The sequence below is a fragment of the Lissotriton vulgaris genome, chromosome 7, assembly GCF_964263255.1.
Source record: "Lissotriton vulgaris chromosome 7, aLisVul1.2, whole genome shotgun sequence".
NCBI lineage: Eukaryota > Metazoa > Chordata > Amphibia > Caudata > Salamandridae > Lissotriton > Lissotriton vulgaris.
Window position 1 is genome coordinate 1545771744 of NC_141695.1, and position 18879 is coordinate 1545790622.

Below are 18879 nucleotides of genomic sequence, written 5' to 3' on the forward strand. Positions count from 1 at the left end.
GAGATTTAGAAGTAAAATAAGTATGCTCCAATAATTTGAGTTGTTGTAGTAATGCTGAATATTTATTTCGAGTAAGTTTCTTTTTTTTTCGCAACATATGAAATAGTGAAGGCTCGAAAAGAGGTCTTAAAGGCATCCCAATTATTAAAAGTAGAGGTATCCGATGGGTTATTAAGTGTAAAAAATTAATTATTAAAAGCAGTGGCTACAGGGATAAAAAGGGTATCTGATAATAGAAAAGTATTTAACTTCCAGCGGCTAAATTTTGGGGAACTTAAGGAGAGGTCCAAAACAGAAAGGACAGGTGCATGGTCAGAAATAAAAATAGACCCAATCTCCGAGGACAGACCAGATTGGAGAAGAAATTTATCAACAACTGATGGGAGAAGAGATTTACCAAAGTGAAATTAAAGCTTTTGACTTAACTGAAGGACAAACCCCACATAATGCAGCACAGATACGCCGTTGCAGCCTGCATACAGAACACAGTGTACAGCCTCTAGCTGCTAAATACACAGTGATCATAGCGCTGGATAGGGCAAGTTGGGTTTTCCAAACCCACGTCTGTGGGACCTTAAATGTAACTTTCACATCCTGCCTTCACTGGTTGTCTGATAGCCTGATGTGAAAGAGTTCACATGAAGCTGAAACATCCCCGGGTCGGCCAGGTCACTCTTTACCAAAACATCAGGTGCTTCAAGGCTTGTTGTGAGGACAAGGCAGAGTCAGTCTGTTGAAATGTGTAAACACCAAATTTACAGCCTGCTTTTTCACCGGCTAAACACAAAGGGTGCATGTTTTATTTTTTGCCAAAGAAACATTAGCAAAGTCCCCCATTTTATATTATTTTACTGCTCCCTTCACTATTTTTCTGTGAATATGTTTAATCCACGATGTTAAAACCTGGGACGCCCCTCTCCCCTTCATAGTGGGTCATCCCACCCTCTATTCCAGTGGTGTCTCAGTATGGCCTGGCTTACAACAGCATGGCCCTGCATTAAAGTACTGAAGGACTGACTTAGCCTTTTACCCTTCTAAGGTCAAAAAATGAGTACCACTGGTTTTCACTAAACCTCTTTCATACATTACCAAGAAACTCTCAGGTGAATCTGGCTTTACAGACAGGCCTTGTGGTTGGGTGTCATTGTACTAACAACCGCACTACCTATTAACAGGAACCAGACACCACGTTACAAAAGGACATTTATGATAGAACCCTGAACATACAGCCAGTTCAACACAACAATACAGCTAACTGGCTGTTAAGGCATTCAGCCAGCCACGCCCTCGCCGCCGTGCCCCGCATCCGAAGAGCGACTACAGGAGGAAGGTCCTTCTCCTACCTGGCCGCCAAGACCTGGAACTCCCTCCCTCCCGACCTACGCCTGACCCAAGACCACCTCTCCTTCAGGAAGAAGCTGAAGACCTGGCTGTTCGAGCAGTAACGGCACCCCCCCCCCCCTCCCAAGCGCCTTGAGACCCTACGGGTAAGTAGTGCGCTCTATAAATGTGATTGATTGATTGATTGATTGAATAGCACAGTGGTTCTTAACTTATGGTCCATGTGCCCTAGGGTCCAGTCTGCAAGGCCTCTTCAGGGGGGCGGCAAATGTTTTACAAAATTAAATAATATTAAAAATAATACATTTAAATGAATAAAGCATACACAAATAAAGAAGCAAAGTAGAAATTTGAAAACTTCCAAATTTGATTGTGAATTAAACTAAATATAATGACTGAGGGCATGATTATGAGATTGGCGGTCTTGGAGTGGGCCACCACACCACGCCCTGCTCCAAGACGCCAAACCTGTAGTCTGGCCGCCCTCCGTATTCCGATTGGAATACAGGTTCGGTGGTCCTGCGACTGCGCCTTTCAAAGGCTCATGTCTCAGCCTTAGGCACCCCAATGGGAGAGACACAGCATGTTCCTGCATTCATGCTGCCAGGAACTGGGGGTACATGCATACAGAGGGCACAACATTTGCCCCCCTGCATGGTTCCCCTGCCCCCGAGGCAAAAGGTTCCTCACCAGTACACTTTTCATGGGGCCCGCTGCCATGAAAACTGTGGCAGTGAGGAAACTTGTAATTTTCTTTGTGGTGCCACAGCGGCACCACCAGCATATTGCGAGCCTCAGACCTCTGCAAGACTGTCAGGGATCGCAGATCCCTGGAGATAGCAGCAGCCCTATGGCAGTCCGACTGCCCAACACGTAATACAGCGGTAGGACCGCCTGTGCACAGTAGCTGCACCGCCACCACGGGTTTGGCGGTCCATAAGACCGCCAAACTCGTAATCGGACCCTAAGTCAGGATCCTTGGGTTTCAGTAATGATTCACTCGGGGGCACAGTAGTCAAAAGTTTTAGAACATCGAACATGCTACTTAAGACGCACACGTTTGCAGGCCAATGGGCCCACAAAACAACGTTTGAACTAGTGGTATTGTAAATTAAAATGCCTTTTAATTTTTTTATAAAAGGCATTGCCATTTACAATGGCAATAGCTCAAAAACTCGAAATTGCGAGACCTATTGCATTGTAAATGATTTTTTTTAGGTCTCGCATAGGCAGCGCTAGCGCTGTCTCTTTGAGACATGCTGAATGCTCCCCCCATCTTTTCAATTGGCTCCTGTTACTGTCTATTCTAAATGGTTGCTTTTGATGGTGAATAGGTTTAGTAGTACCTCCTCCTGTTACTGTCAATTTTAAATGGTTGCTTTTAATTGTGAATTGGTTTAGTAGTCCCTGCGTAGTACAAACTTTTCAGCTTTTTTAACCTCCCATGAGGACTGGCCCTTTTACTTGTGTTGTTACTCAGTATGTTTCATTTACAGTCTGTGAGCGCTATTTTCTTAAATTACTTTCTCCTACCTGAGATTGCAGGCACACTTTTTGCTTCCCAGCTAACACACACAATTTGTTTCCTGCTCAGCACCAGAGATGGTTCGAGGGCACCTGTTCTGTTCCGTGCACATCCCTCCTGCCCCCACCCTTCTTGTTTTTTAATAATTGTGAAATACTTTATGAGCGCTGCACCCGTTTCATGAGCGCTACGCTGGTTTCTCTTTCATTGTTGTGTATTTTACCGGCTCCTCTGTCCCACTTTCCCTGCTCTGTCTCCCCCTCCCAATCAGTCAGCAGGCTCCTGCCTGACCTGCCTCACAGCAGAGCAGCTGCTCGAGAGGGTGGTTTGTGCTGGAGCCTGCATCAGAGCAGGGACACTGCTGTCTTTGCCTGCCCTACTCCTCGCAGCACAACCCTCTCTTTCCGCAGGTTTGAGTTCTTTCTATCAGCGCTGCTCCCTTTCTTGAGCACTGCGCTGGTTTTGCTTTCCTTGTTGCCTCTTTCCCCCCTGCTCCTCCACCCCACTCTCTCTGCTCTCCCTCCCCCTCCAATCATCCACCAGGCTCCAGCTTGCGCCTGCCCCACAGCGGAGCCAAGTGGGTGGAGATGGAGGACTGTGCTGCTAATTTACAATGCTCTCGCCATTAAGCTGAAGAGCTGGTGGCAGAGACCAGTGTGCCTGCCTTGCCCGCTTTTGTGATTAGCAGTTATAACTTCCTGTGTTTGCTCAGGCATACTTGCTCTATTGCTTCCCTTAATTTAATTAGAGGTCCTTTTTTTACCAACACGGCCTGGTCCAGGCCGCAGGTGGTGAAAACATTTGCATACCCATCTACTACAGATAGCACGTACATAACTTGAGGTTGCACTCCCAATAATCTATGTTCCAAGAGACTGTTGTCCTTGGCCTAAATGGAACTTGGCCGTCATAGTCACAAAAGTGTCAGTCTTCTATAGACATTCTGTCGCCGATCTGTGGGGTTTCCTTTTAGCCCAGTACTACAAGCAAGATGCACGGATTATAAGGCTGATGTTAGCCTTGCCTTTCTGACAGACCACTAGCCCGAGACGTGATCAACTGTGCACCAGAACTACAAGCCTCGCGGAGGACCGACCTGCACCCTCAATCAACTGCTGCACAGAAGAATGCTTCCTATCAGAGGTCAAATTCAATGGCTTCCTCGGTGAGCAGCAATCATTGAATGGAACCTTATCTGCCTCATTTCCCCAGCGACCAAGACTTTAATTAACAGAGATTAAAGCTCTACTTTTCCACCCTCTTGCCGATGCATATTGTTTCCCTTGAAGTAATGGCTTGGCTGCACGAGTGATTAAACAAATCTCTGTTAGCTAAAGGATAAGGAGCACCCCCTTACCCTGTAGAATCCATGCCTCACCATCACCTTGTTGTTTTCAGTTCAGAGCTCATGCACTGATGCAGGACACAGATACATTCTAATTGAAAGTTACAGGGATAGAAGGTAAGTGAAGCGCTTTTCGATTAGGAGATCTGCACAGGCGCAGTAATCTGCAAAGTGGCAAGAACTTGGGGGCATATTATCATGCCCGATTTCGACGCTTTATCGCCTTTTTTGGCAGAAAAGCACCGAATTAAACATCGCCCTATCATCAAACACAGGCTAACGCGTGTTTCCGTGTGACAGCCGCCATTCTGAATACGCCTCGCATCACATCTCTAATGAGATGCAAAGTAGGCGTTCCTCAACTAAATACTTGTGAATACCTCTCATAATCAACTTCTCCATCTTTACAAGGAAGCCACAGACCCGCATTGCAATAATGGGAATCGCGCTAAACTCTCATTATAGCATAATTTAACGTCGGCTGAAATCTGGCCTTAGCAGTATTCCCTATGGGAGGTGGATTGTATGTTTACATCCACACTACCATATCAGTGAGCTGAACAGTTAACGCTGCTCGCTTATCTCCGTTTATGTGGCGATAAGTGGCTTTTCTGCCACTATCGCTGGATTATATATCGCCCTTAAGTTATGCATTGATGATAACGCACTCGGCAATTTAATTCAGCGATAACCGGCGTTAAGGAAATTAGCGCTAGGCGCGCTGGGTGATAATTATCGCCACTCAATGTTGATATGGCCCTTGGTTAGATAACAGTGATCGAAAGAGGAATCTGTTGAATGGAACACTTCATATAGCCCAGTGAATATATTATCGGTTGTAAAAACAAGTGACCAGGTTCTAATTCTAGTTTCGTCAGGTGGCTTATCTGTGTGATCCTGGGCAAATTAGCATATCCCCTTGTTCCACACTGCCCTTATCTGTCAATGTTGAGAACGCTTGCAAACGCCCTAACTGCTGGCCATTAATTACCACAAAAATAAGCTTAGGAATCTGTGCTTTAATACATTAGATAAAAACGTTTGTATAGAAAAAAAAAGTCATTTTCAAATGATTTTTTTGGTACCCTACAGAGGTATGTCAGGGATTTCTCACAGGGTGCAGGGTGAGTCGCTCACAGACACCTTTACATCCTTCACAGCCCCCAGGCCAGCAACAAATTCAATTACACTCAACTCATTCTTTCACATTTTATCTAGTAAGTAATCTATACAAATTAAACATGCCTAACAATCACTCAACTACAAACAAAGAAATAAGTAAAAAACATTATTATTTACAATGTCAATATTTTAACTCTCAAAAAGGCGAGACCTATTGCATTGCAAATGCTTGTTTTTATTCTTTCTTTATGTTTAGCTGACAGGTTTAATGAAAAAAGGCTGTTTTTTTTAAGCAAATTGGGGCTTAATTGCTGAGTAGCTTTTAAAAAAAATCTTATGTCAATTAGGCAGAGGACTGATGTACAATGACAAGCCGACTATTTGGGAGTGTTTGTCAACCATAAAATTACTGTCATAGCCTTTACACGCTTGGCAGAGAGACTGGATATTGAAGTCTTACCCGCCAACAATGTATTTCGCAGAACTGTGCACTAAATTTGCTTACAGGATTAGTCCAGTCTATTTTTATTACATACGTGGCCCTCTCTGCTGAAACTGGTATCAAGGGTGTCAACTATAGTTGCCTGCCGGCAAGAAAAAGTGTGTCAACTTTCCCTCTACAATTTCTTGATAGATGAGTTTCTAAAGTATCGACTAACTCCTTTAAAGATTGCCAGTTTTGAGATGGTGGAGGATCACTGTTGTGAGTGGTGTTTTGTTTGCCTCATTTATTAACAGTTGTTTGAGTGCATAGCCAGTAAACCCTGAAGTTTGCACTATAGCTTTAAGATTCTATGTTTTATTGCTGGGTATTTTAGTTTACCTATTTAGGCCAATTTTGCAGTGCAATTTCTGTAGCTAACACGACATAATTCTAAATTCATTTATCCTGTGTATTTTTTCTTATGAAAGGCAGTAGTCGTTTTTGTGCAGCACAGACCTCAGGAGAATGTGCTGCATGGCTACACACTTATAAGTTCCAAACTGCAAAACCTATTGGCTGTGCCAATGTTTTTTTTTACTTTCTCTTCCTACTTGTATACAAGTGAAAAGGTGTTGCCATTACAAAGACTTCATAATACTTTTATCATACTCAACTATTTGTCTCTGTTTTTTGTTAATATCTAACAAGGATACGATCAATCAGTGCTGTAAGGAGAACAGGGCCCTAACGCATGGAACCATGTTCCACTTTTCAAAAATAGAAGGCTGGGGGACGTGGCCAAGATGGCGAGCTGGTGAGACTTGTTTGCTTCTTTTCCCTGCTCCTGATGGCCGAGTCCAGCCCAAACTGAGTGGTAACCACTTCAAGAGCAGTATTTTGAAAAGACTCTGGTGCCCTGCTGCCATCTGCACCGGAGGAGAGTGGAAAACTTTAGAAATGAAGTGATTGATTGATTGATTGATTGACCGGCAAGACAGGTGGTGGAATAGCATGTATTCACCGGAGAAACCTCTCAGTAACTAGAGCCGTCTCCCCTATATTCTCCTCTTGTGAACACATCTGCCTCGACGTCAACAGTGAGGGCAATCCAGTATGCTCTCAACATATTATTTACCACCCACCAGGAGACAACCTCACCTTGACTGAACACCTCATGGACATGATCACAACAAACTCGGGTCAACAAAATACACAAATATTCCTTGGTGATTTCAACTTTCATTGGAATGATCACAACGACTCGGTGGTCAACACTCTCAAAAACTTCCTCAACACCCTGGACCTCACCCAAATCTGCAACAGCCCCACTCACGGCAAAGGCTCTATCCTGGACATCATCATTTCCAAAGGTGACGCCACCCAACTAGACTCAATCCAACCCTGTGACTGGTCTGACCACCACATTATCACATTCTTCATCAATGAATATGTGAAACTTTGCTCAGCCCAATCCACCAAACCCAAGGCCTGGAAAAGAGACCTGAAGAAACTCAATCCCAACTCGTCACCCTCACCCAGCTACAACCTTCTCCTACCCCCCACCGGCAACAACGATGTTCAGGCTCTCACCGATCACTACCTAAAGTCAATGACCACGATAGTCAATGATGTTGCCCCCCTTCAGTTAAAGAGAGTCTCCTCCAAAAACTCTAAACCATGGTACGATGGTCTGCTTAGCGATGATAGACGAGCTATGAGACTAGCTGAACATAATTGGAGATCTACCCCGTCAGCTATGCACCTCAAAACACTAAAGAAAAAAAGAAACGCTTACTTTAGAAAAATCAAACGATCGAAAGCTGACTTCTTTAGCTATCAACAAGACCAAGCAAAAACCCAACCAAAAAAACTATTTTAGCTAATCAAAACTCAATCCAAGGACAAACCACAACGACTACATAACACAACCAGCACTCTACCGTCCTGTGAAGAATTCTCTACCTTCTTCAATCTAAAAACAGATAACATCAATAATGATCTCCTCATTGATCTAAGCCTATACTCCAGCCCCCTCAACTAAACACCCAGCAAACTAAAAAACAATGCTACTTGGTCATCCTTTCATACTTACACGGAAGAATCTATAGGCAAGATCCTTAGTACCCTAAAGCCCTCCAATCACCTCTCGCACCCTCTACCTGCAAACGCTGTACAGGACTTTATCCCATGGCTTCTGCCGCTCTGGACCAAAATCATTAATAGTTCTTTTCAACAAGGATGCATCCCGGACTCCCTCAAAGTGGGTCAAGTATCGCCCATACTAAAGAAACCCACAGCTGACCCTACTGAATTTTATAACTATCGCCCTATCTCCAATATCCCTACCTTAGCCAAAGTGTTAGAAAAATGTGTTCACCTCCATTTGACAAAACACATCGAACATTTTGACCTCATCAATCGACACCAATCCAGCTTCCGTGCAGGCCACAGCACAGAATCAGCCATGACACACATAATTGATGACGCGCTTCAAATTCTTGACCATAACGGTACCTGCCTCCTCATCCTACTCGACCTTTCATCAGCTTTCGACACGGTCAAACACGAGAACTTACGCGAACTGTTGATTATCAGAATGGGTCTTTCAGGGACAGTACTCAAATGGTTCACCTCCTTCCTTCATAACCGGACTCAGAAATTCAAAATTAACAACACTATGTCCACACCCGTTCCAGTAACACTAGGTCTCCCGCAAGGATCCTGCTTATCCCCAACCCTGTTCAATCTAGTCATGGAGCCACTCACCGCACTGCTTCATGCCTCTAATGTGCAATTTCACATGTATGCGGACAATACCCAACTCTACCTCAAACTACAATCCCCTGAAAACATCAAACTTCTCAACTCAACACTTAAGGACACACAGATATGGCTAGCAGAGAACCATCTCAAACTTAATGCTCTAAAAACAGAATTCCTCCTAATAGCATCCCCTTCCAAAATCCTCATCACTCAGGTTTGGCTTAAACACCTCACTGCATTCAACGTCCAACCTATCATTGTAGACTTAGCAAAATCTTTAGGTATAACCCTCGACTCCAATCTCAATATGCAACACCAGATCAGCAATGCAACGAAGGGAGCTAATTTCCAAATCAATACCTTGAGGAAGCTGAAACCCTTCCTCCCTGCCAACGACTTTTGGACTGCAGTCCAAGCGCTAGTTTTCCCTTGGATTGTTTATGGAAGTGCTGCCCTCTGCGGCCTCCCCCTATCAACAACCGCACCATTAAGAGCCTCGATCAATGCTGCAGCGAGGCTCATCACTGGATCAAAAAAACGCTCACACATCTCTCCTGACTTAAAATCTCTGAATTGGCTACCTTACGAAGCCAGAATACACCTGAAAATCGCGTGCATTACTCATAAGGCCTTACACCACAATTCGCCCAGTTACATTGCTCAGAAATTGACAATTTCAGGAGGCTCAAGAGCCACAAGAAGCGCAGAAACTCTCCCTTTGAAACCACAAAGATTCCATAAGAAAAAAACATACAAACATTCCTTCTCAGGATGGCTCCCAGGATCTGGAATGCCCTCCCTCCAGAAACAAGACTTATCTCATCCACTGCATCCTTCAAAAAGGAAGTCAAATCGATCCTCTTGGCTAAATTCACTTGAACATAAACTTTGGAAATACTGTTGACTGTTTATCTCTCCCTTGTATTACATTGTCTGAATCGACCACCCAATCACATTTTGTTACCTTGCACTGCTCGCTATTTGCACTAATTGCCTTGTTAAGTTTTCTTTTTTTTGTCCTCATTTCATATTTATGTAAAGCGCTCTGATATCTGTAAGGATCTTGTTAGCGCTATATAAAACTTTGAAAATAAAATAAATAAAATAGAGTACGAGACAATAACTGCCTTAAACATCTCTGTAATCCAGTCCACTGTAAAAACTTTAGAACCCATCTACTGAAATTACTCCTGCCATAGTCTACATGGGTGCCAACTGCTTCTATCATTGTGCTTTTTCCAGTAGTGAAAACACCTTTCTCACCATACTTCGTGCAATATAAAGACTCCCTTTGGAGAGCACCCTTGAGTCAGTCTGGCAGCACAGCAATACATTTTGACAGCACACCACTCTGAAAGAACCGGTTATTATTTTAGCAGTAATCGGCTTTAAATGTGCTTTTTACACCGGTCAAAAACAGCCCCATGACACACAGGCAAGAGAGGATCAGGTTAAATCTTAGCATTGGAGGGACGGGGGTCCTGGTTATGGTTGTGAATCGAAGGCCCCATTGGCTCAGAGGCCCTTCGGTGATAAATGCTTCCGGGATGTCTTTTACTCACCCGTCATTGTGTCTGTCTGTCTCCAGGGAAGCGTCTCTGATGAAATTCACCGAGTGACTCCAAGTGTTTCAGTGAGAGTCAAAACACCGGCCGCGCCTTTTCATGCCACAGAGCAGAATTCAAATGAACCCTGGCATTTCATAGCTCACACTCTGCATGTGGTTAAAAAGAGGCGGGAGTGTGTGTGGCAGGGGAGGAGTCTTAAAGTGTGACCTCAAACATCCCTGTGAGTAAACGTGTAAAGGAGGGAGGACACTTCAGAGACACGCATTGCTTGCCGTGACTCATTTCTGCAAATATGCTCTAGGGGTGTGTAATCTTGGAGGCTCTCACTATGTATAAAGACATTCAAAAGGTGCATCCGAAGTCCACCATGCGGCCCCTCTGCCGCACAATACAATGACCCATCATTTCCAATGCCATATACTTTATACTTATGAATGTATTTCATATGCTTCCTAATTCGAGTTTCTAGTCTTAAATATATTTTTATTATTTTTCAATGCCTTGTGCATGCAATTATTTCTAGGACTATAAAGCCGTATAACATAGACGTAGTGTCACATACATTTCCAAAGAAGCATGTCCATCAGATATCTTATGTATGTAGCCTGTATAAATGCCTCCAATGTAATTGTATTGGTATGACATGTTCTACAGATAAAAATATATGAAATCTAACAGTAATAAAGAAAATTAAAACAGTTCAAAGATTCAAAACTGAATGAATTTATGATCATCTCTTATTTTCTTGCACGAAAAAACGACCTCCCATCGGTTTATTAAATAATCCCTATTTTCATTTTATAAAACACTGTATTTTTCCTACCCCCAAGCACCACAGTGTTCACCCTATTGTTCCATCACCCTGGGTTCAAACCAAACTATCCGCACTGCTCACCGACGATCCTTCAGAGGGGTTTGAGTCAAAAAGTACCAATTCATACAGGACCTTGGGCACACGCCCAGAACACTGTCCAACTCAACCTTGTTGTTTTAAGTATGTTCGAAAAGGGGAATATATTTTTTCCGATTATGGGACTCTATCCCTGTTAAAATATGGGTCTCAGGTTGGATAGGGTAGACACCTAGGCCAGGCAGAACCCACCACTCTAGCGAGGGCAAGTAAGTTACACACCAAAGAAAACCTGTGCTCGCCCTCTGGTAGCTTGGGGCAGAGTAGGTAGGCTTATCATCAGAGGCAATGTGTAAAGCATTTGCGCAATACACTCGCACTAGTAACACATTGAACACACCTCAAAAGAGACTCCACACAGGACTATATAAAAATATATAGTATATTGCACATAACCAATAGACCAAAGTGACCTTATTTATAAATACTGTGCACACTAGACAAATCCTCAGTCAATACTCAATACCTTGGCTATGCAAGAATCAAAATGCCATACATCACAACATCAGGGCACGAAACGCAACAGTTTGGTTATAGCAGAACATATATGAATCACCATGTATCATAAGTGCTGTGCATACCATGCTACTCCTGAAATGGTACTCATTATCCTGAAAAAACAGGAATCAAAACGATATATGTCATAGTATTAGGGCATGTAATGCAGCAGATTCTGGAGTAAGAACAAGTGAATAAACACAGGTTGTATCAAAAAAGATGGACAAGGCTGTTCCTAGTAAGGGTTAGTGTTAGTGTTAGTGTGCTGGTCACAAGGAAGTGGGAACGTGGTGGTTGACGTGTGCAGGCCTACCACTGGGTATCCATTATGTTGGATATAGTTGCCTCACACACCTTTGCAGGTGTCATGCCTCATCATAGGCAGTGCTCCTCGTCGGGTAGGCGGTGTAATCCCCGACGGGCACACCTCAAAGAGGGGCTCTTTGGTGGAGATCTTTTAATTCAACTGCCTATGGGTGAAGTGCGGGTGTGGGGCCAGGGGGTTGTAGACAAAACAGTGAATTAAAATGAAGCAAAGGGTACCAGAAACAACTTTATTTGGGCGGTCCCTTGCTTCAATTAAAAGTGGAAGCTAGTCTGGGTTCGCTGGAAATTAATGTTTCCTGGCTCTAGACTAGGCTAGGAAGTGTAAAAATCGGTCAACATGTTCCTTACCCCTCTCCGCCGGGATCGATCCCGGCATAGAGGGGTAGGACACAAGCCACGGACACAGGAGACTTGAGCCTTATACACAGAGGCCTCATCCCTGATGTACGACCCACCGGGCATTGATGTTGCATATAAATCTTGACCTTTAGGCAAGGAACAGTGCAACAGAGGTACAACATTCCCATAACCGGTAATGAGCATATGATACTGACATAGGCTTAATTGTTTGTAGACTCCACCATATAGGTCCTGATGAATCGCGTGTCAATGTACCATAGCGAGAAACATGTTGACCAATTTTTACACTTCCTGTACAAGATAGCCAAAACCTAAATAACAAAAAGTAAAGTTATTTAGGTTTTGGCTATCTTGTAACCTATTTCTGGGGGCGTTGGCCTATTCACCACTTCGTTTTCCTTTTCGGTCATTTTATACATTTTGGATGAGTAGTTTCTGTCACCTTATGTATTATACTCTTTTGATTGTAGACATATATCCCTGATGAAGGCTCATTAGCAGCCGAAATGCATTGGATGATGGATATGTTATAAGGATGTTATTGAACATAACTCGTTTGGATTTGAAATTGAGATACATTCAAGAGAATGAAGTAATTCTTGAAAAAAATAAAAAATAAACGAATGTGAACTATACAACGTTGTTATCAATTGGAACTCATTATAAATTGTGATACCCCTTTGGGGCGAAGGAGCTGTCACTAGGGGACGTCACCCAGATGGGACACGCTGTTGATATTTGATTTGGACGCACTCCAGCACGGAGAGTGCACCCTAGAGCATGCTGGAATTTAATATGTAGATAAAACAGAGTGTGCAAGTGTGATACTCATTCAGTTCCTGTGTAAAGGGCATTCCCGTAGTCCAGTCGGCTGGTGACGAGGGCCTGCGTGACCGTCTTTCTGGTTTCTGTGGGGATCCACCGGAAGATCTTTCGGAGCATGCGCAGAGTGTTGAAGCAGGAGGATGAGATGGTGTTGACTTTTTTGGTCATCGTGAGCGAGGAGTTCAGGATGAATCCCAGGTTGCGTGCGTGGTCCGTGGGTGACGGTGCGGTGCCCACGGACGGTGAGTTTCATGTCTATTTTTAGCGAGAAGGGGCTGCCTTTTGGGGGGTGGAGGTGGGGGATTGGCTTTCAAAAGCAAAAACCACTTGTTTGTATTATTGTGTGCAGAACCCTGCTTTTAGTATCAAAACCGTTGGGTTTTTTCTGTGTGCGTTTTTTTGTTATTTTAGGATGTTAGGAAAATATGTTTTAACGGCGCTGTTTTAAAAAGCACCATTTTACTTAAAGCTAATTTTATTAGCAATGTATTAAGAGGTTGGCTTCTGACTGCAGCGCCCTTAAAAAAAAGCATTTGCAATGCAATAGCATTTATGTGAGACCTATTGCATTGGAAACAGCAGTGCGGGCGGGCAAGAAGGCATGAACGGGAGGATGGGGCCAGGGGGGTGAGAAGTCACAGACTGCGGGAGGGGGCAGAGGGGAGACAGGGAAGAAAATAGTGTTCAGAGTAAGGGGCCAGTAGCCATGAAAGGATACAAATGAGGACATGACTGTCATGAGGAAGGACTAACAAGCCTAAAACCAATCGGAAGGCAGAATTTAGGACCTATGCCAATGAAAAAGATGGGCAGAGAGTGGGCAGAGCATCCATGAAGCCTCCACAATATACTGAATACTGCATGCCTCGCACAGCGAGCAGCGCATGCGCTGCAATGCTAGGCTCGAACTAAAAATGGTCAAACAGCACTATGCAATATTTCCAATCTCCTTACTCAAGCATAGGTTCTGTAATATCCATGCCAATTCTTTCCCAAGGCATATTTTAACTACTTATGGGGCATAAAGGTGGCCTCAGGGCTACTTGTGTCTTGTGAATCATTACAACTAACACATTCTCTAACTTTCCTTTCAATTGCTAAATCCATAACTGGCAACCAATTCAACAATTTCATCCTACCTTTAGTTTTAGCAATACCCAAATGACCTTCATGACAAATATCCAAAAACGTCCCGTCTGGTCAACCAACTCTACAATTTCTCATAACTTTACTTTCCACCTCAGAAAACTCATTCCTGACTTCCCAAGAGCACTTTTCTTAGGCCATCCTTGACTAATCCGGCTTATCAACTCTTTTAATAAGGAATCCTCCTCTTGAGCTTCTGACCACTCCTTAGTAGAAATATACTCACCATTCACCTCAGCCACACACAGTTTCTCACATTTATCCATAGGTGCTTGTTTCAAATGTATTAGCATCCTGCTAAAAAAAATTTGGCATCTCTGTATTCACCCCAGTAAATATTGCACCTCATAGTTATAGTCCAGCAATTTTATAGACAAACGCACTAAATGGGGAGAAGAATTGTACAATTCTAGTGAGGATTTTTGTCAAGGGCTTATGATCACTTCTCAATGTAGCAAGTAAACCCCAAAGGTATTGCCTAAATACATCCCAACCCCAAACACAGGCAAGTGCTTCATGCTCCTTCTCAGCATTTTTCTATTCAGTTGGTGTTAGAGAGCGTGAGGCAAAGGTCATAACATTCTGTTGCCCAGATCTGTTGTCCATTTGTGTAAGAACTGTTCCTATGCCTTTTCCACTTCCATCTGTGGTAACTATGCTTCTAAGTTTGAGGTCAAATGCACATAAAAGAGGAGCTTGGCAAATATTCATCTTTACTTCCTCAAATGCATTCTGACACTAACTAGTCCACTCAAACTTGTTCTTATGTTTTAGAAATTGACCAATGTAGCATGTTTTACTCAAAAGATTTCTCCATAAAGTTCGTGTAACGTTTCTGTAGACCTAAAAATTTCCTTACAGCATCCTTACTCTTCGGGAAGGAGCCCTTACTATAGCATCAACAAAACTGTTTTGGGTTTTATTCCTTATCTGCTTACCACATGGCCCAAGTATGTTACCTCCTTCTTTGAAAACTGGCATTTCCCATATTGAGCAATAATAACCTTTTCATTCAAAATACTCAAAACGTGCTCCAAGTTTCTGATCATGATCGTCATTGGTGTCCTTGGTTTGTCCCCATCACTAGTGAGTCATCTTGAAAAAAGATGACATTCTCCACCCCATACATTAACCTTTGAAACATAGCCACTGCAGGTCTAAAAGGTACCCTGACAAATTGGAAACACCCAAAATATCTTCTAAATGCAGTAAGTCTCTTACTCGAGAGGTGTAGTGGAACCAGGTGGTAGGCAGAATTAAGATCCAATTGTGAATCATTCAATGTTTTTTTCAAGGACAATAATTTGTTTAAGGAAACTAGTCAACGAAAACATTTCTACTCCAATCCCTTAGGTCCACACCTAATCCAATCTTCCCATTAGCACATTGTGCCACCACAACTGGTGCAACCCAATCAGGGGACTCTATTGGTTCAATTACCTTATTAGACAGTAATTTAAGAGTTGCTTGGGGGTGGATGGGGAGAGTAGTAGAAAGCAATGTCTTTTCAATTTGAGAATTGTCAGAGGACGGGATGATTCTCATAAGGGGAGCAGGGAGGGGTAGTAGATTTCCAGCACTTTTCTTCTTTTTATTTACTTTTGACGGTGCTGGTGAAGGACTGCAAGAAGGTATTGGGTGGTTGGAAAGACTTCAAGTACTTCTAAAGAGAACTGAACAAATGGTTGTAGTCAGAGACATGTTGTACATGACTACACATAACTCCTCTTCCTCTATGCTGCTGATCTGTGCAGTGGTAAACAACAGAGACACATCTATGACTTTATACGTGGTGTATGGCCTCCGTGGAAACGCATTATACTGTTCCAGGGATTAAACTCCATTATTTTCACTGAAGTGACATTTAGGTAGTGAGATGCAGTAGTGGGATACATATCATGTTTTCAATTATATGACCTCAGTGCAGAGAGGCAGCCTCTTCCACCACATCGCCAGCATCTACAGAGATCTGATAGAAAAAGAGGAAACATGCATGTGGATCCTCCACTCCCCTGGGTTTGTAGAAACCCAAAGGAAACAGTGGATTGTGATTATCAGAACCTCTCTGTCCTTTCGCCTTTATAGTGGGTTGATAGATGAAGGTCAACACTACAGCAGCAGGTGATACCAAGGCACCACCCCTACCTGCTCTCTCCCGGAGCTTTTTTTAAGGAAAAGAGGGAGTGATGGAAGGTCACAGTGAAGTAGAAGAGAATTGCAGAATGCCACGTATATTTCTCATTAGATGGAAAGAGGGATTTAGCCTACATATGTCGGGAAGGATGATTATCACTATGATCTATGACCCTGTGTTTTGGGAGGTAGTGGGCAAAACATAAGACACAATGGAGCAGGGCATGTGTCAGTATGATCATTTTTAAGTTTTGAGGTTTGATGTAACCACATAGACAACTCAATGATGTTACTTCTTGATTTCACAAGTAACAGTTATTCACCACTAGCTAAATTGTCATCCATAAAGCTTGGCCACAGCATATGTGATTTTGACATTCTGGCAAAGGGAATAATTAAATGTTTTTGCTGTAACATCAGTTTTTTTTTAACTCAACATTTAAGATGTTATGGCAATGCTGTAAGTATAATTGTCTTGCTGTGGCTTCTGTTTATATCCTAAAGATAGCAGATCACCTCAGTTCCACAGTTGACTTCTTATTTATGCTGTATTTACATGTGGCACATTTAATTCTAAGGAGCGAGGCAGAGAACCAGTCCAGTAGGTGCATCTGGCTGTGGTGGGGTGACTGCAGGGCTTATATGGAAAGCAGGAAATATCTGAAGAACTTTGAGAAGCACCAGGCTCTGAGCAAATCACCCCTGGATGAACTCTTAGGGCCTGATTCACAAAGGCCCCTGCCATTTTACCGAGGTCAGTGGGACTTATTTTATCAGTCTCAGAAGTATAAATGGCTGAGGCAGTCATGCCTTCCTTGTAGTTGATACTGCGCTCCATCACACCTGTCCAGTGTGCTTGAATGCACTTCGGGGCTCTACAAAATCCATTCCAGTGTGATCTTTGCTTATTTGGATGATTTACACATGACTATCAAGCCACCTAACTGCCACCTCAGACTACTACTAAATGCTGCAAACTAAGATACTAGAAAAAGACCCATGATCCAGGCATTGAACATTAAAGTACATACACTCAGACAGGATCTCATTCTCAAGGCATTAATTCCCAGAAAATCAAGAGCGCCATTTAGCCTACAAACACTCATGAATGCCCAAGTACCTCAGGTAGGTTAGAAGGATGAGCCTGGGGACCATTTCAGCTGAAGGGGAAATGGTGCAGGCTTTCCCTGCATAATGCAGTGCCATGAACCTGGTAACTTAGCACTGCTGAAATACTGCTGGCAACATATGTGGTCATGACTCCTTTAGGTGATGATGATGATGACGATAAAGGCCACCATACATCTGAAGGTTTTTGACTAGGGGTGGTAAGAAAGTGTGTTGCCACAGAATAGTATCTATGGTAGTATCTTGTGAAAAATTAGAGAAAGCAAAATGATAATGTGAGGTGAGAGAAAGGGATGTTAATGGGGAGAAATTAGAAACAAGGGTTTGTAGGAGCATCCAGGGATGTGCCTGTGAGATAGATGAAACAGAGACACAAATTATACTAGTGTGTGTTTGTGTGGTAGTACAGGTCACGTGCAAGTTTTGGGATGTTTTGTGTAGATTTAAAAAAATGGAAATATAAGAAATCAGCACAAGAAAGCAAGATGAAGGAGTTCGAAAGAGATGTAAAGACTAGAAACTATGGCATGGTAAGGCAGGGTCGGACTGGCCTACAGGGCAATCAGGCAGTGCAACTGATTAGTGTATTAGATGTTTTTTTAGCAGTTTCTGGGACTGTGTGATGGCCAGGTGAGTGGGTTTCGACTGTTGATTTCTATGAGATTACAATAAACATTGCCTGTAGTGAACACAAATGCATGCAGTAGCCAGTACCTTGAAAAATACACATTCAGCATGTCTTTAAAAGCTCAAAACTGCCCTAATTTGCAAATGTGAGCCACTTCTTTTTAGCTACCTGGTTCGCCATCTGGTTTGCTAAAGGGTGCCACTTTTATACTGGTGCTAACGCCTATTTTTTGGCCCAGTCCGACCATGTGGCAATGGCAGGGACCCGATCGCACTCTCCCCTTCTGAACACCATCAACCGGGCCCCACAAAAGATTAAATAATCCATGAAGAGGAACAATAAACGGGACATATAAGAGATTGTGTAGCAACAGTGTGGCACGGAGCATCATGCGATACGTTTAGAATTTGGGAATGTTGCTGATGGATAAGTTACTTACAGTCGGTAACGCCTTATCTGGTACAGACATGATCTAGACGTAGATTCTGAACCTTTGAATTTCCCAGGCGTCACACTGGATCCGGAAGATTTTTCTTCGAACGATACCCTTGCACACCAGTAGGTGGCGTAGCTCGGCTCCATGTGACGTTATTGGCGTCATCTCCGCTATGTGATGTCCATGTCACCTATATAGGCACCATCTCTGCATGCTGATGTCAGTTACTTTTCACATCTTTCAATGCCAGAAGCTCAAAACCATGAAGCGCACTGCCACGGGTGTGTTTCTGAACAATTAGGGACCTGAAAGAAGGTCAGCCCTGACTCTAAACACCTGTCCGCAATGCCCGAAGAATGGGTGGGTCAATAAGGAATCTGCGGCTAGATCATGTTTCTAG

General features: G+C 43.2%; 1 protein-coding gene across 3 annotated transcripts in view; it reads right to left on the reverse strand.

Moving 5' to 3' along the window:
- Nucleotides 1-18879, reverse strand: part of LOC147705976 (protein-glutamine gamma-glutamyltransferase 6-like) — a 362985-nt gene that overhangs the window by 262914 nt on the left and 81192 nt on the right. Inside the window, exon 1 of one of the 3 annotated variants that reach the window (XR_015297612.1) lies at nucleotides 10083-10258. The exons of the other annotated variants lie outside the window; for them this stretch is intronic. The gene's annotated coding sequence lies outside the window, so the exon portion shown is untranslated. Of the gene's footprint in view, nucleotides 1-10082; nucleotides 10259-18879 lie in introns of those variants that run through there. 3 annotated transcript variants of the gene reach the window in all.